We start from the raw sequence: 19740 nt of genomic DNA on the forward strand, positions 1-19740 counted from the left end.
ATTTGAGTACAGCAATTATTCCATTGACCATTTTAGAAGAGGTTTGACATTAAACCAGTGTCAAGAGAATGTGCATCATGCTAAGGTAGATAAGGGTAGTCCATATGTCTGAAAGCCGTTACCTCAGCCTTTGAGCAGACTTAGAAATTTCTGTGTGTTTTGACATCTGGGTCACAACCATAAAGTTTTCCAGCACAAGTACAATAATTACAACATTATGAATACATTTTTCAGTTCATCTCCATTCCTTCTGTATATCCCTCAGAGCAGAAAACCCTTCTTTCCACCATCTGGACATTTCTCTAGTACAAGGAAGGTCAGCAGCAGCTAGAGATGCCAGAGTAGCCAGCTGCTCTGTAGCTTCCCTCCCCGGGGCCTCAGTACCAGAGCCATTATCAATGGAACGGTGCGGACTAATAAACCTTAATTTTGGCAAATAGCCCAGGGGCAGCCAGCTGGAATGGGTTAAATCACCCTGAGGTTCTTTTAAGATACTCTGGGACCTGTGTGGGGCAGTGCACAGAACTGGGTTAATGCTTCTGGTCCCCAGTGACTTCTTCTGTCTCTCCTGTTTCTCACAGCAAGGGGAAATGGATGCCTCAACTAATAATAAACCAGAGCTGAGCATGTGGAGAACACCAGGCCAAATATAAAACAGCTGGGGCTCTCTGGCCAGCCATCAGCTTAGCTCAATCACAGCATTGCCTGGAGTCTTCTGGAAAACAGGTAAAAATAAGATGAGTAAATAAGAAACTTCCAAATCAACCATTAAAAAAAAAAAAAAAAAAACAAACAAAAAACTTCTTGAAACATTTATATAAAGCTCTAAAGCAAAGTTCTTATTTCTTGTCAAGGAATTTATTTTGACATAGCTTTTATTTCCTAACGGACACAAACCTCTCAGCATGTTCTTCACCAAAAAAGGGACTAAAAATATGAGAAATTATTACAGGAGGAAGAAGGAATCTCCTCAAGAGCACTTGCATCTCTGTACCTCCAAAACAGCTTAACATACAGGCATTGCTCTAGTCTGTCATTGTGGGAAAAGAAAAAAAAAAGGTGATTTTTCACTTTAGAAAGTAGCAGTCTTGACAATAGTCTTACAATGTCATATTTCATTACTTAGTTTAACAGAGAAAAATCTTGTCTGAAAAGAAATCAGGAACTTTTAAAAATTAACAGCATACTAGAGGAAGCAGACTGAAGCAGTGTGCATAAAGCTCAACTTTTATTCAATTAAGGAAAAATACAGGTTTTGTATCTCCTGTGCATAACACATTTTAATTTAGATTATATTAGTGGTTGTGTGCAAAACTTGTGACTTAAAATTCGTGCTGCTAGAAAATTTCATCTGTAATTTCTGGCAGCCTGCACCGAAGGTTCATCTGCTAATATTGCAGAGCAGTGAACTAAGTGAGTAGCAATTTGATACTCACACACAATCAACCCCACCATTCAGAAATGAAATTGCCCTTCTTGGTACTTACAATTTACCATCAGAACACTCTACATATGACAGTCTTTAAGAATATTGTCAAGCAAGGTTTGCAAACACCAAGAACAGAAGATATGTTCATTATTTCAAAAAGTATCTACTTTTTTACAAATTAAAATAAATCAAAATTATGTCAGACAGACTTTTTTCTTTTACTCCACCCTATAGATTTCCACAGCTAGGATTCTGTCAATAGCTTTATTGAAAATATTTTTTTCCCAAAGTTTTGTAGGTCAAATGTAAAAATAAGTTTCAAGATGAAAATTGGCAGAGTTCTGGTTGTTAGCTCAAGGATATATGATAGTATTGTTCTTATATATCTTTAGCCTATTTTTTCAAATATAAAAAAAGAAACCCCAACCCAAACCTTCTTCACTGGCTTTGTTAACTCTTGTTTTACAAAGTGTACAACTACAATCTCTGGTAGTGAAGTAATATAAAAATAGCATAAAGACACTTGCAGCATGCAAATGTGTTGGGGATAAAGGTGTAGTTGTATTTGAAATTCTGTGCATAATAAATACAGCATAATTGAGCAATGGTCAATAAATAGTGGGTAATTATTTAAGACTGAAAAAAAATCTTTGCTAAAATCTTTCCCAAGAGGCTGTCAAAGAAACTGTGCAGGCATAAAGTGAGAGACAAGGTCTTGTCACGTTGATACAGGTCAGAAGCTCGCCAAAGAGATGGAAAATCAAGAACAGGTACTAACAAACACTGCATCTGAGTGGTGTGATTTCAAGTAATGTTAATAATTGTATTGAAAAGAGAGAGATTAATGTTACAGCAAAACATCAAACAGACATAAAGCCAATTGCTTGAAAAAAATATTAACATATAAAAGGAATTTTAGAGGAACCAAAGATGAGGAAGAAAGGAGAGCACAAAGATGTCAGTGCTACCAAATCCCAAATGAGTCTCTTTGCAGAAGACAGGATGAATGGCTCGTGCAGTAAAGACCTGGCAGTGTGGCATTATGCATTGAAGGGGTCAGGGAACCCAATTAAAGGTGAGCCTGCATAAGGGGTAAGAAAAAAAGGTATGGGAAAATTATTGCAAGCCTCTTAGAAAACCCAGGCTCTCACCTGACATACCATGCTCTGTATTACTCACTCCATCCTCTCCAAGGAACATAAAAGCACAGCAAAAACAGGACAATGAGTATCATCAGGAACATTATAAAGCAGCTTATAGGAACCACGGCTGAAAAAGCTTTGGATTGCTCACTGGGGAGGAGGCAGTTGTGTAGGAGCATTACAAAGCTCATGAATTTTATAGAGGGGGGAGGTGGACAGGTACTGTGGACTCTGTCACCTGATACAAAACTGAGAAGCATTTAGTGACATAAATGAAGAGATTATAAATGAAGAACAGATAGGAAGAAACCCTTCCTAATTGCAAAAAGAATTACTCCCATGAAACTCCATGTTACATAAAGCTTAACTGAATGAAGATCCTATCAGAGATAAAATATAAAGAAAAAAAAATGCAGACAAAAACCACACAGAGAAATACATCACACACCTTAGACAACAAAAGTGTTTAAAGTGATAGAACAGGAGGCAGGGTCATCTATTATTAAAATCGTCTGACACTTCCTATTACAACACCCTGTTGTCAGTTGCTTTTAGCTTTGCCAATCATTAACAGTTTGGACTGAAATTTTTACACATTGAATATCTGCCTGAGGCTGAAATACTCTGGAAAATTTTAGTCTGAACAATTCAATTGCTGCAGAAATGGAGCCAGAGAATAGTCCTATTTTTTTTATTTCATTATTTAAAAAAAATCTGATGTGCCTCAGCAGCTGTAGCCCCTCAAGACTTCTGAGGGAGGATGTAATATTTCAGAATTGAAAAGCCTTTGCATTGGAGCAGTAACATTTGCCATTCTCTTTAAACTCTACCTGAAATTTCAAGCAAATTATGCCTTTGAATAAAATTATATTCAGTCATACTGTGAAAAATAGTCCTATTTTTGGCTTTAATAGCTGAAATCACAAAGGATTACCTATTCCATGAATGTCCTAGATTATGTTTGTGCCTCTGCTCAGCAAGAAAGGAAAGAGTTAAAGCAGAAAGAGCTCAGCTATTGTTAACACTTGAAATGATTTTTTTCAGCTTTTTATAACTTGAAACCTAAAGTTGCCTTCTACTTTCTTTGCCTTCGGTCTGTGAGGTTTCCAGCTTAGCTGGTGAGGACAAATCTAACCTTGTGACACTTGCTAAGATCATAGTGGATAAATCAGAAGATTGTCTGAGCAGCCTAAAAGCCTGTCAGGTCTGGAGCAGCTAATTGGGTCTTGCCTCATATGTTCTGTCTGTGATTTTTCCAACAACAGAACACAGAAAACAGCAATGCCAGCAAGCAGAATTTTCCCTAAGTCTTGCTATTCTTGTCTCTCTCCTCATTTATGGAAGAGAAGATATCTTTCATGCCAATCTAGGAGAGGTTTGCAAAGTTCAGAAAGTTTGGCTTTGTTCACTTGTTGATCCATTCATTTGAAACATCTCCAAGAGTTTTGAAGAGAAACCAACTTTTCAGACTATAGCGGATACGTCATGACCAGGATGTATCTTAGTCCACTCTGAACAAGCTCTTAGCTCCCCACCTAACCCCAGTTTTACTAGGGAGGCAGAAAACAGCTTTTTAAGCAGCAAGTGAGGGCCAGGCAGTAGATTTACCTCTACTCCAGGGCGAAAGAGAGAAAGTGTCAGAGCTGATATCACCCACCCTCCCTTGCCCTCCTCTCCATCAGAAGAGGCTCAGCTCTCCCTGTTGTTCTAAAATGGGTACAGGAAAAGGCTCATAGGGAGACAGTGGTGGGGGAGGAGAGAAGGGGCAGTGACTGGCCACACCACCAGCTTGGTTGGTATAGCATGGATGGTTTAAAATCTGTAGGCAGCCCATGTGGTGTGGCTGGTTGAGCCAGTAGATTTCTTTGGGTATTTTCACACCAGCTGAACTGATTAGCTCTGTGGGTTATCTTCTCATCTGTACTACAGCTGTATTCACGGAAGCCTAGAGAAGAGAATTTTAGCACCTAGACTACCAGTGACTGCTTTGTCCTTTGCTTTGTGCTGAAGTGGCCACAGGACATTTTTGTGGGGTTGTGGTACTTCACAAAAGCTGCTCATGGGCCATGGCCCCATACTTTGCTCAGTGTAATGCCAGCTCTTAACCACCTTTGCCATGCCAGTGAATTTTTGGCCTTTGACATTTTAGGCAGCTTTATAGCTTATTTGCACTGCTGAAATGGGACAGAAGGACAAGGTTAAGAAAGGTCCTTCCTAAGCCTAGCATAAGGACTTTTAACTCAGCCAGTGAATTTGCTGTTCAGAGAGGTTTCCAACTGGCTCCTTTGGTCTCTGGGTTCCAGCACTGAGAGGATTTATGTTTCATACCATGTACTGTAGTTCCAGATATTTAAATCAAGAACATACTTGTCTGAGCTTCACAGGAAAGTATACTACTTCAGATAGAATTATGGCCAACATATTTATGTTTTGTTGTCATTTAAACATTAAACAGCTCCATTCTGGCTTGTGTAATTCTCAAAACAGTCAGGTTTCTCAGATTAAATGCCAGTCTCACGTTATGAAACAAGCTGTGTTCCTGAGAACTAAATCACAAAATAACTACGGTATCAGGCCATGAATTCATGTGTAATAATTTTGCCCCCACTTTTCCCAACATATCCAGATTATAGGTCTTATGTTATCATGAACAGTCATGGTCACACTACCCCTTCTAACATGCGCTGACGTCATTCCAAATCCATTGTTTCATCACATTTGATGGATAAGACATAATCCATCCATCAAAAGAACACCCAATGTGGCAGAAGTAATGGAAAACCCTCCCCACTTTATCTGCCACTTTATAAATCTGGCTGCACTTGACTGATTCTTTTTCCCTAGGGCTTGTTAAATTTCAGCAGAATTCTCTGTCATTTTGTGAACTGAAAGTGAAAAAGCAAAGTGACCAAACTGATACTCAGCAAAGCTAAAATGCATAGTAACACTGATTCTGAAGGTCAGCAAACCACAACTTATTTGACATTCTCCTTTGATGGCAATCTACTGCAAAGCAGCATACTCTAAAATAAATATTTTGGACTGCACTTGACATCCAGCTCCACCGGTGTGACTACACTGCTACTAGTAGGACTGTTCCAGGGTCCCAGGTGGCAAGCATAAAACCAGAAACTCATTATGGAATAAGAAATGTAAGAACTCTTTGGTGAGAGCACATTCCCTGCAGAGTGCTATGAAAGTAAAAAGAACATTTAAATAATACTGGCCCTTGATCCCCTCAAAAGCTGAAAGCACATTTATTCAGCTTGAATTCCAAAATCCCAGCCACAGTTTATAAAATGTGCTTGATCCTTGTGTAAGACCCTTCGACATTTTCTTTCAGAAAAAAGATCTCCAGATGTTATTTTTACAGTTCATCTTAAGTAAATGTATGTGTTTAGCTAGACAGGCTTAAATGCAAGAGGCACCTAAGAGAACAATGATGAAATGCTTGACTTTATTTATGGACCAACTGTCAAATTCTTGTTTAGAACATCTGGCTAGTAAGGTGATTTGAAAACTTTTTCTGTCAGCGAATATCAGCACAGTAGGCTCTTCTACCTTACAGACAGCTCTAAATTGTAAATGTAATTAGTGGAGAAGTGGCATCAGAGTATATGTCTAAAGTCATATTCAGCTTATCCATGCTCACAAAACATTCATTCTACAACACCGCTAACATGTAATGTGCAATCATTTGCAACTTTTTAATTAACAAAATGTAAGCTTCACAACCTGAAAGTTTCTACCTACAAGCTGCACAGGCAAGTGCAGGACTGTCTTTCATGACAGCCCTTCAAAGCAAGCTCATGGGCCTCCAAGACAACTTCTCAGCAGCCACTGTGGCCTGGATTTGGTAGCCCAGCTTTCTCCCACATGTCTGTATCCATTCCCTCTGGCTTTGTCACACAGGCCCAGCAGGAATCCTTGGGAGAGAGAGGAACCTCTCCTGCCTTCTGTCCACCTCTGTTTCTCAGCTCAGTTCCTGCAGTTTTCCATGAACACAACAGCTTGCAAGGGCATAAATGCCACAGCAACATTCCTAATTCAAAGGCTGATATAATCTAAACTCAACAAAGCAAGGCTGATCCCAGGAAAATTGATTTTTTCTCTCTGTCTTCCCCGGTTTTGCAACAACATGACAACTCAAAGATGACACAATCCAGGAACCCTTTCTGTAATTCAATTCTAGTTCTGAAGCAAAAATCTACTTTCATCTTGGGTCTAATCTAATAACAGGGAATGATGAGGGTTTTTGTGAGGGATTTCTTTGTTCCCTGAGAAAAAAAGCAGCAGCTTTATTGTAGAAATCACTTTCAGATGAAATAAAGATAACACCAATCTGGGCCCTCTCTATAGATTCAGAAAGATTCATATCACCCACACCAAAACATCTAACCACAGTATCTCAGACAGGAGCCTTTAATCTCCTCATATGGAAAAGCTGGAAAAGGTGAAAATTTTGTAGAGTGATTTGTCCCACCTGCAGCAATTTCTGCATCCCCTGAAGGAGATTTTTCTCTCTTTTCAAAAGCTATGGCAGAAATCTACTGCCATCACAGGCCTTTCTTTGTCATTCCTTTTGTGCACCCAGTAAAAGCCAGGCAGAACCATGTCCTATGAAGAAACCACTGTGAAATTACTGAATTACCTTATTAAACATCATCAACAAAAAGGAATTAAATCTCAAATTCAGACTTGGTGGAAAAGTTACTGGGAACTAGAGAAGGAACTTAGAGCAGTCTCATTTTGGTTAAGCCATGTTAGAAAAGACATCATTATATTCTTGAGTGGTTCTGCATACAAGCAACAACCAAGACATTTACTGACAAGAATGGGATTTTCAGACATGTTGAAAACATTGAAGAGCTTCATCACATGAAAAATTCACAAAAGCCATTGGCTAGAAAACTGTTGCAAAAGGGACAAGATGAAAAATGTGTCAGACTGAAACAGAACAGCAGTCCATTTTGAATGAGGCAAAAGGGATTTAGAAGAAACAGAGCATGGGAAGAGAAGCTGGGGCATTTTTTTAGCGACTGTGTTTATAAATTATAAGAAAAATAAGTATGGAAGTAGCATATTTGTTTCAATTTCCAAAAGTATTTGACAAGTTTCCATAGGAGAGATGAATGGCTAAGAGGCATAGGGCAGGAATAAAGAAATAAAGCAGTCTTCTGTGTATAAAATCTAGCTCAAATTGTTGCTTTGCCCTTAGAAGATGACTATGCCTTTTACACAAGGGATCTTTTCCTTATAGCCATAAATTGACCATTATCCTGTGGGTGTGGATTTGGAGGGCTACTTCAAAGATAATATCACACATTTGTAATAGTATTGCTGTAGCTGTAATGGTCTGAAAGCAAAAGCAGGACAAGGCTTATGGGTCAGTATAGTCAGAAAAAAAAAGCGAAGTCCATGTTCAGGTCTGAGAAGCAGTGAACTTCCAAGAGAAGTACAAGTAGGGAGCATATCTTTTGAGTTTAATTAGATATGTTAAGTCAGGAGACAAAAAAGCTGGTTGGCACCTGTGAAATAAAGGGAATATTAAAAGCAAAGTGGTGACACTGAGATTATTCTGTAAAGGAATAGATAGGTAAGCCTATGTCAGATAAAAAGATTAATAAAGGGGGGAAAATTATAGTGTACTGCAAAAAACTACTCCTTCTTGTGATTTCCACCTTTCTACTGTCTGCTATAATTAAAGTTTCAGTCCCTTGGTTGCTCAGACAAACAGAGGGCTGGTGCATATTTTTCTAGCTACATGAGTTGATCCAAGAAGCAATATGAGCTTTATACACAAATCTTAGTTTGTATGAAAGGCAGGCAGGGGTAGTGTCTGCTCCTAGAAATGCACACCACTCACTTCTTTGCTCTGTGAGCAAATCTGTGTTAGAGGAGTCTGCTGTGACCCTGCCTCTCTCTTTTCCTCATCTTTGCACTCACAAAGGTTGGTTTGCTATTGGCACAGTCTCTGAGGTCAAAGCAACACAGGCTGTGATTGAACCTGGGCTTTAAATGAAGGGGTTAATTAGATGTGATGGAAACAACTTTTTTTGTTTTCTTTTTGCACACGTTTTCTAATCTAAAAGACAGAGGAAGCCTGGTCTCTTATGGTCAGTTAATTTTTCTTTATTTTGCTAACACAAGAAAGAAAAATTTACAACCTCTTATTCCTGCTGGCTCTGCAAACCTCTACAAATGGAATAGGGAAAGTGGGTCCTATTCTGGTCTGTATTGTTGATGGAGTGGCTCTCTACACCTCACTCTAGGATCACTCTCTTCTCCATGTTCATCTCTGAAACTCCAGGGGGAACAATCAATGCTCTAACAAAATATTTGCCCAACAGCATCTTACTACTGTCTTTTACTGACGCCAGAGCAAAAAACAGGTTTGTTACCCTTCAAATGCCAAAATCAGTTTGCAGAGCACGAAGAACTTGCAGACCTGTAACTCTATTTTTATGCAGCCATCCAGTATTGTATACTTTCTTGATATTTTCAATCTATAACAGAACTGTAAAAGAAAACTATGAGATATTGTCATCTTTTGATCATAAAAATATGGTGAGAAATAAAAAAAGGTCTGCCAGAGGACATCTTTAGTTCACGCTTACTATACACATATGTGGATGAGGCATTAAACAGAGTATCTCAAGGCTATAGATGAAACAAATCTTGGAAGCACAACAAATAATAGGTCATGTAATCCCGTCTAGCAAGATGCAGTTCTCACGCAACATGGCCCACAGAGGCCAGATGCTATTCTGCATTGAAAAATGTGAAATAATTGAATGAGAATAAGTCAAACAACCTAGGAAATATATAAACCCCTAAACCATCTTTGAATTCTAACAAGAAAACTCTGAAGAAATGCCACTAGATCCATAACATGATGCCTGTTAGCACTCAGAAGGGAGAATGACAGTACCCGGGAAGAGTGGCTAGAACATGCAAATGTGTGACAATGTTTCTGTTACATGATCCTTAGAATAATGGAATCCCTCTTTTACACTTGAGGAAGCTGAGACCTTCCTGGCCATTAGCAGGCATCTGTAGCATTACAGAGATTGCATTCAAATCTATGACACTGCTTTGCTGATGGAAAAACAAAGACTGGGAGAATGAGAAAGCAGAGGTAGGAACACAACTCTGTCCTAAAAGAGCTGCGGTAAAAAGCCTTCCATGGAGAACTCAGGGCCTCAAATCCCTGTATGAAGAGTTGGAAGGATGGCTAGCTTTCATGTCCCTGATGAGCTCAGTTGCTGAAGTAAAACAACAGAAGAAAGGCAGTCCCTAGGGGACACCAAATGGTGTATATAAGTCATTAGCTATCATCGGTTTCCTTAGCATTGCAACTTTACATTTTGAAGGCATGCACATGTGTAGAGACACACGCCACCCCATCAGGTGGTGCTGAAGTTATAGGGAAGTATGTGCTGGGATCCTTGATGGAGATATATGTTTGCTTGGAAGGTCCTCTACTAGTAACTTCTATTAATATATAATAGTCCCCTTACCTTCAATTTTTGTAATGATGGTTACTTACAAGCCTGCTTCTGCAGAATCAGATAATTTGGTGTTGTTTTATCTTAATTCCTGTTTGAATTCCACTCAAACATCACCACCAAAAAAAAAAAAAAAAAACCAACAACAAAAAAAAAAAAACCAAAACACCACCCCCCCAAAAAAAAACAAAACCCCAACAGAAACGCAGTCAGTTTTCTCTTTTTGAAGGGAAAACACAGGACACGTGTTCCAAAACATATTTAGATTTTAAAGTTCAGAATTAATACCCTGAATTGCAGCCAGAAATTATCTTAGTCTTGAGGCTGAAAGTCTTTAGTCTTGGGAGTCAACAAATCAGTCATGACAAGCCTGAGCCAGCTATAGTTTATTATAAAATCAAGCTTGATTATCTACTTGAGGTAATTAGACAGACCAGAACAAAAGGACACAAAGTTAAAAGGCAACATATGTAGGAAAAACTGGAAGAGAAATCTTGCTTTACAGAAGGTGGTGAATACCGAGAAAAAACTTGAACTTGATTTTTTTTTCATATACTAAACTTTGGCTTATAACACAAAGGGACCCACAATATTTATAATAAGCAGTTCATTAAAACCAGCTACTCAGCTTCTCAGCTGCAGATTCCTCCCAAACCCTGCTACATGTACATAGCCCTGAAATCCAGGTGCAGCTTCTGAGCTCTCTCTGTCCACAACCCACAGCCTTTGCCCAAGACCAAGGAGGTCACAGAGGTATTAAAAACACAATGCAGAAAGAAAATGATGCCGTGACATTTATTACATTAAAGGACAGCAGCACTGTGTTTGGATTTATACACATTTAGTGTGAATTAACAGACAACAAAATCTAATCACTTTTTCTTGTCCTCTTGTTTTGGTGAATTTATTGCTATTTTAATGAATACTTAATGTATGGTACCGCCTATTATAGCAGATAAAGTTTAGGATAATTTGCAATGTCACAAAAAATGTTTCAATTAAGCATGCTTAATTAAAGTGCCAAAACTGTTACCAAAAGGTGCCAGAAAATAAGGTTTCAGTGAGTATTCTTGGAAAGGTCTAAGTCATGCAAGTCCAAGTATAGATCAAGACCTGAAAGAGATTTCCAACAGAAGAGATAAATACATTTGACAGATGCAGCTCAAAATAAGGTAAAACTTTAACACTGAAGTCAGTTATAATATTCCATATTTGTTTCTAGGGAAATGAACCACTTGAAATACAATTGTGTCAGAAAGAAGAAAAAGTGTTGGACAAGCATACAACTTGCCCTCTCCCTCCAGTGCAATCTGGACAAGTCTTTTCTGAAACACAGCTTGTGTTACTAGGTCTTTACAAAAACGGTGACATAAAGCACATCTGCACCTTTTCCCACAGCGCTGTCTTCTCTAAATGCTGCCAAAGCTCTCTCCTTTCCCTTCTCCAAATCCTCTAAATATCACAGCACACATATAGTCAAAGAGGAAGAGAAGGTAGGAATTGTCTGCCTGTTTCTAATGTGCACAACAGTTTTCCTGTTCTTCAGTGCCTGACTCAGAATATCAGATAAAAGGAGTTAAAACTGCTTTTTCACTTAGCACCATATTACTGCTATGCCAAGATTCCTATAAAAATCTACATAACAGACAGGAAGCTCCATAATCAGTGCTACTTTTCATGCCAATCAGTATTAATCCCATTGTTTCCATGCAGTCCCTTACCTACCTGATTTATCTAAGTGAAAGAAAATAGACCACATGCAATTTGGGCCAGGATTGACTCTTAAGGATTCAGGCATTGTTTAACTTACTAGAGCTCCGTATCACTAAGCCTTTCCTGAATGGAAATAACCAATAATTACTAAATAACATAGGCATTATGGTCAGGAGAAGGAGATTACCTATAAAGGAAAATCTGCTAGAGCCAAGAAAATAATTTTTTTAGGAAAAGAATAATTGGAATAAGAAATGTGCAAAAAAGGGAAAGACAGACAAAGCTGTTCTTGTTCATGAATAGAGCTATTAATTTTCTGAGGCTACACTAACAGAATATCTTTTATATTTGGGCAGAATACAATCTAAATCTATACTACAGCATGTCGGAGCATATTGTATGTATTAAGCTTAATTATCTTTCACCTCCATGTCCACTAACAGAACTACTCCAGTGGCCAGCTGCTTCCCATTACAGAGACATTACTCAGAGCTGCTGTCATGAACATCATTTGTCACCACAGGAGCACGGGAAGGTGTGGCAAATCCATTCTTTATCTGACCAAAGACAACATTAATGAAATATTCTGTTACAAACTCCCTCACATGCCCAGGGATTAGGCTAAGTGAATCCCAACTTTCTTCTTCAGTGCAGACCATCAAAAGACATTTTTCCACACTGATCAGTTCTGCTCATATTTCACAGAGACTCCTGCCTTGAACAGAATGTGCATGTTCATGCTCTTTGTGAGACCCAGTTCTCATGCTATAAGCAAAGGGCATTTGAAGCACAGGTGGCAGAAAGGAAATAAAACTATGCTTATATTCTTCTCTTTATGCTAAAACATAGAAATTAAACTTCTCATGCTTCCTCTCCAGGGGCCAAGCTCTAAGCATCAACCTAACCTGTGCAAACAAAGAGAGAGCCTGACTAGGGAAGAACAAAGGATTTTATAGCCTTGATTTGGGGTGGCTGTCTTGTGATCCATTCATATTCAATTCTACCCCTCTCAAGGAGTTTTTCTCTGGGACTGCCCCAGGTGATGCCATCTGCACCCTCCTGAGAGCACTCAGCATGGGCTGAGGTAACAGTCCTCTTGGGACTGCTGTGTCCATCCCCTGTAGACCATCTACAGAACCTGTAAACAGCTTTGACCTAAGGGCTTCAAGTAGCATTGCCTTCCCTTTGCCACCTAGACACCATGACTGTGCTCAGCAGCTCACTTTCAAGCAACCTGCCATTAACCGGCCTTTTTCATCCCTGAATTTATGCAACCTGGTATTCACACCTTTCCTTTGATTAGTTAAAATGGTCAATCTGCTTTTTCTATTGATTTCTATCCACAATAACTCAATTTTTCCATCAGCAAACTGTATGTCACCCAGGTTACACTGGGCTCCCTGTGTTGGCCAAAGAACCTGGGATCCTTGGAAGGGAAAGAGCTGCAGACATAGCTATACTCCAACAGAAGTAAACAGTCAGTAGCAAATGATTCCAAACAGCCTCTTGGCTTACTTTATGCAGTGGGATGCTCATAGTTACTCATGGGCTTTCTGGTCTAGAATAAACAAACACATGGAAAATAATAGGAATGGAGGCTTTCCAAAGCAAGATAAAAGACAGGGAAAACTTCTGCAAAAATAAAATACTTCCTCATGTTACTTTACTGTAACATCAAATAAGAACATGCCAAACAGATTGTTAGTGGTATAATTACCAACAGCCAGGAATTAAAAAAAAAATCCCTCTAAAACAAAATGCCAAAACATCCAAACAATATGGCTTGCATCATAAATTTACTCCAGTATTTTGAGACCATTAAGAAGAGTATGCCAAATAGTAATCACTCTTTTTCCTAAACTGTTAACTGGCTTGGATAGAAGTATAACAGCAGAAAAGGGGATACTATATTCCTAAATAAACCTTCACTCCGCATTCAACACAAGCTTTGCACTTAGCACTTTCCTCTATGTGGTCCTGCTCACCTCTCAACTTGTTTACTTGGGATATTCAGCCCTTCATACCATGTTAAAAACTACTATTTATCTTCAAGCACCGAGCAGATTTTAATCATTATCTTCATCCCTGGCCTCAATTAAGGTCTAATATAGAGGAGGTACTTGAATGACCTAAGATGCACACTTAACCCTGATAGCGTGTCAAAAGGCACTCAAGAGTTTCTACCACATTTCCTCTGGCTGTCAAATCTTTCTCTCCTTTTTCTGTTGTAAACTGACTGTGTTTGTTCCTAGCACTTTAATGTCCCCTGGAGTGAAGTCTCCTTGAGTAACACTCACACGATAGAATGTGCGATTAACTCTGCAGGCACTTTTCAGGTCAATGAAAAAAACCTACTTGTTACACTAGTACATAATACTTTAGATATGTTCCCAGTGGCTCTACATACTGGGATTCCCATAGTACCTATTCTCTCTCACCCATGGTGTTCTCCTGTGTCTTGGTAATAAAAATTACGTAGTTTTATCTAGGTATAAGTGCAACACTAATCCTTAAGAGTATTTTTCATACAAATGTAATTATTCTGATGGGTCATTCAGATAATTTGAATGGTATATCTTTTCCTCTTGACTAAAATGTTTCTACAGGGAAGATGATAAGATAGAAAGGAACTAAAATAAAATTAAGAATTTTGGGGTTTTTCAGATCATATCTTACTACATTTCTTTTGCATCATAGGCTGACTTGTTAACAAAACACAACATATAAAGCAGGTTGGGAAGCCATAAGAGACGAAAAGATGCCTTCTGAAGATACCTTGTAACCTTGAGAGGGTTGTAAAATCTACAGAAAGGTGTAGATTTTATTAAGACTTTTGATATCTTTTTTTACTGCCAGAAGTCAAGCCAGTGCAGCATTCAGAACAAGGTAAAGACACTGAATACAACTGTGCCATGGGGCTGCTGAACTCTTCAGCTCTTCTGGTCTACAGCTTTCACAGGCGGGGGAACCTGAGCTCCTGGAGTGCCTCAAACAGCTGCCTGTGCACACCAAAGCTTACATCTGCAGATTGCTAAAATTCAGTCACAAATTTTAGATCCTCAAGCATTTTTTTCCTTTGAAAAGTGACTATCTTCAGCTCGTTATACAAGTGACTCATTTCAAAATTTTTGTGGATAGACTATAATGAGATAGCAGGAGTTAAGTGTTAATTACAGAAAAGGAAGCCGTGTTTTGCTAGGCATTCTCTTGGATGTTTTGAGTTATGGATTCATCAGCACATTGGATTAGTGCCTAAGCAATGGATTGTAGAAAAAGTAAGCTTTAATAGGTAACAGGGTAGCAGGGGTAGAGTGAAATGAGACTACCAGATGGCTACCAGTGGCTCTAAGCCTTCAGCGTTGGGGAGACCATAGAAGAGATATATACATGAGAGTTGGGAAAATCCTCCGGCCAGCTGACTTCCTAAAATCTTCAGCCCTGTACAGCCTTCCTTTGGGGAGATGCTGAATATAATAAAATCTATCTACTTGATTTGATTTTTCTTCATTAACGGTACAAAAATGGTACACAACCAGAACAGCGAGGAATATGTTTACAATTTAGTCAGCATATGATGACCTGCAGTGAACAATAATTAATAAAGCATGCCTGGAATCTGAATATAGTGATTGTCTGTAGTTACAGTCTTAATTTTGAAGAAAAAGAGCCTGAATATTATGACTCCAAACACTTTTAGGCCTCAAGCTAATAAAATTCTGGGAAGGACATTAAACCCTGTGTCTTGAGATTCAGGAGTCTCTAGATCAAAATTTCACAAATCTTTCTGTCATCAAAAAATACATCTGGGGTTGCAGTTTCAGGATTGCAACTATTTACTGTAGTGGGTATTGCTTCAAAAATTAAGTTTTTGTGAGTTTTGACTTGAGTTGGATAGATAACTTCTAGTTTGGGGAACCTCATTCTATTTATTAATGATCAAGAAGAGAGTGCATCGGAGAGAGCAACATTCCAGCACTGACTTGCCTTGTGGATCTCTCCCTTGAAGTATCTGGAACCCAACACTGTCAAAAGCACAATTCTGAGCGAGATGACCTGATTGGAACTGACAGCTCCTATGTTTCACTGAAATCAGGTCAAAAGACAAGTGTGTGGGAAAAGCAGAGACAAATGGAAAAACACAAAGGTTGATGTAAGTGCCTAATATTTCAGAACTTCTAGTGTCTAAAAAACACATGTTTAAAACCACAAAAAATGGTGTTCTTTTCTATATCTTTTGGTAAGCAAGAGGTTAGGCTTCAAATGTTCCTAGTCTCTGATTTCACTAGGACTTTATAAAAGTGGTCAAAGACAATCTTCAGAAAAACAAAAACAAAAACTGTGTGTCACCGAAAATTTCAGTATCTTGAGGCTGAGGCATATTGGCCAGACTCTTGTGGAACAACATGTCTTAATAATTATTCTGTAAATAAGCAGAAGGCATCAGTTTTCAGACATACCCTTGACTTCCAGGCAGACCTATAACTTTCATCTTGGATGTCTGCCCTTGTGGTTTGTTATTTTACTCTGTAAGAGCACAAATATGTGTCACAGGGCATGAGCTTAACATAAAGACTAAATGAATTACCACTTGTGTACCACTATTCAGGCTCATTTGTGCTAGAGAACTTTCTGACATACACTATTTTTTGACTCACAAATGTTCAGGTCATCTGGAGGAAAGTGCCTCAGAATTGCTTCCTGTTTCTCAGAGCACTGGTTAATTAGTGAAAGGAGAACTGAACTGAACCAAGAAATAAATAATTTTCTCAGCATGATATCTTCCCTTAGAAAACAGGTTACCTGATGGCATTTGCTGAAATAAATGAAAGTGCAAGAACTCTGAATCTAGGAATGTCAAAATTGCCTTTAAAAAGTACCAGTGCAAAAGCAAAATAAAACATTCTCAGTTGGCTTAGGTCACTGAGTATTTCTTCTAGTCCTAAAATCTAAAAAAAAAAGCAGACTTGAATGCACTTGAAAGATGTGCTTGAATCAGAGTTGCTGAGTGCAAAAAGAGGTTTTAGTTCACAAAAAGATGAACTACAAACTAACCTTCCCCTCTCACCTGACCATTTTTCTCAGAGTCAAAGCATAGAAAACAGCAATTTTAAGGCCTGGATAATTCAAAAGCAGTTTAACAGATTTCCTTCAACTTTTCCAGATCTTTTTTTCCTCTGGGCTAAAAGCAACCATGAGAAAATTCAGCGTAAAAGGTACATTTTTTTAAGAAAGGATATATATTTTCCCCTTGCTGAAAGGGGAAATTTAGACTGAAAATACTTTTCACCCATAACTATTCCACATTAATCTTTAACACTTTAACTTATGTTTTATTAAACTATGGTTTATTGTATTAATTATGTATATATAATTTATAAATGCATATAGTAGTGTATATGTAATGCAGCAGACAACTACATGGAAAAAGTAAATTTTCTGAATAAGTATACGTTATAAGCAAAATATATGTTGACACATGAGAGATATTATTGAACTATTAACAGGAACCCATCTTTATAAATGAAAGGTTCTGACATTTGCCCAGATCAAAAATCCAATTTTACAGCACTGGGAGATAAGGAATTAAACAGAGTGCAGATATCACCTAAACTGGTATTAAAAGGTTAGTAGTGCTTAAAATTGATTAGTTACCAAGATCAGAGAGCTGTCATCCCAGGCTGAGAGAAGAGTATTGGCCAGATGTTGTGGAAGCTTCATTTTAGCAAGCTCCTGAGCTAGACAAGAGTTTCACAGATTGCAAACTGGGGAGTATAACCATTACAAGGCAGGCATCCCAGCGGGGTACACAGCAGTGAAGCTAAGAACTGCTCAGGAGAAAATAGTCTTGAGAATCCTCTAACAAGGCTTAGTAGTTCATATGGACTCTATACATATGAGAACAAAAATGCCCTGCACAGCAATCAGGAACTGGTCAGAATGCATAAGTCCCTTGAGCACTGACAAACCAGAGGGCTAAGAGGTGTCAGGAGACGGGTGGATACCACACACCACATTTCAGACTATGGCAGGATATGTAAAGGTCACAGTATCTCCAAGTTTAACCTAAACTACTCACTGCTTTTCTAGCTATCAACAGGGCTGAGGACAAAAAACAAAAACAAACAAACAAACAAACAAACAAAAAACAAACAAACAAAACAAAAAAACCCCCAAAAAAACCAAAAACAAAACAAACAAACAAAAATAAACCCAAACAAAACAAAACAAAACAAAAATTTTAAAGATAGACAAATAGAACTGGGACATGGTTGTGTCATTTTCATCCCAGGGAAATGTAACAGATAACAGTAGCAAAAACAGTATGTGACTGCTGACAAAGCTGACTTCATTACTAGGATTAATAGCAAAAAAATAAAAAAGCCAGAAATAGCTAGGGAGTAGTTAGATATTTGGTTGAATATAATGATGCAAATCCTCACTGAACATGGATACAGTAAATATATTAGAGCAAATAAATCTATCAGTATTTCCATGGCAAACTGAAGTTTTGCTATTATGGATCTGCAATAAAGAAAATATGTCAAAAACTTATGAATCTTAGGGAAATATAATGAAGCGTCAAAGCACCTGTTTACCTTGAAAATATAAAGGAGTCTAAAACAAAGAAAACAAAAGGAAAGGAAAGAAAAGAAGTTATTCTGCACATGTAGAGAAATCAGGCAGCACTTCAGTAATTAATATTTATTACTTATGGCACCTTCCATACATTGAAAATGTTGAACAAACATGAACTGGCTTGTACAACATCTTTACAATACGTGATACACATAATTATGGAAATTACAGCAGGGGGCTGTCAATGGTATAAGATACTGGAGATCCTCCCTTGTGGGGAAAGGCACTGTACCTGAGATGAGGCTGCCATGTAGGGATTGCACAGCACACCTGAGGACAAAATTTACACAGGAACTGAAGAGACAGAATAGAACATGACAAAAAGGCAGGGCAAACTTCCACAGCATATGCAACTAAGATGACTATAAATGAAAGCAGCAGAAGGTGATTTTGACATGTGACTATTTTCATGTTGGAGGTAATCGCATTCAAGTTGAGCACATCTGCAGGCAAATCCCCACTGGAAAATGGAAAAAGTTGTTTCCCCATGAAGACATAGAATCATTAAATATTCTGAGTAAGAAGAGACTCACAATGATCAAGATCAGCTCCTAACTCCACACGGTACAAATTATAGTATGTATCCAAGAGTGTTGTCAAAATACTTCTTGAACAGGCCACGACCTCATCCCTGAGTAGCTTGTTCCAGTGCTTGACCACCCTCACAGAGAAAAACTTCTTAATAGCAAATTTGAACATCCCCTGATGCAGCTTTAAGTCATTCCCTCACATCTTATCACCAGACACCAGAGAGATCAGCATCGCCCTCTGCACTCACCTTAATAAGGATGTTGTAGACAGCAACTCCTCAGCCTCCTCTAAGCTGAGCAAACCTAGTATCCAGAGTTGCTCCTCACAAGTATTGCCCTCTAGTCCTTTTTATCATCTTTATTGCCTTCCCTTGAAAATGCTCATCACTCTCATATTTTTCATATGACTCTTACAGCACACAGCTCTCATGGAGAGACTGCACCAAAGCTGAGAAAAGTGGAATAAACGTTTCTTTTGAGTGGTTAGTTACATTGCACCTAATGTGATCCTTTTGGCCACCAGGACACATTATTGACTGATTCTGAGCTTCTAATCAACAAAACCCAGCATATTCTTTCGGCAGGGTTGCATTCCAGCCTCTTCTCTCCCAGTCCACTCATGCATCCAGGATTACATAGTCCCAGGTACAGAATGTGGCATTTGTCCTGATTAAACATCACACAGTTGGTAATTGGCCAGCCCTGTAATCTATCCAGACTCTCTATTAGGCCAATCCACCCACTAGAGAATCAACAGATTCTCTTTTATTTAGTATCATCAG

The 19740-nt window shown here is 38.5% G+C and overlaps 1 protein-coding gene across 18 annotated transcripts in view; it reads right to left on the reverse strand.

Annotated features, from left to right (window-relative positions):
- The window catches only part of ENOX1 (ecto-NOX disulfide-thiol exchanger 1), a 355527-nt gene that overhangs the window by 111249 nt on the left and 224538 nt on the right, over nt 1-19740 (reverse strand). The gene's annotated exons all lie outside the window — the stretch shown is intronic.

Source organism: Lonchura striata, chromosome 1 (genome assembly GCF_050655825.1).
Source record: "Lonchura striata isolate lonStrDom1 chromosome 1, ASM5065582v1, whole genome shotgun sequence".
NCBI lineage: Eukaryota > Metazoa > Chordata > Aves > Passeriformes > Estrildidae > Lonchura > Lonchura striata.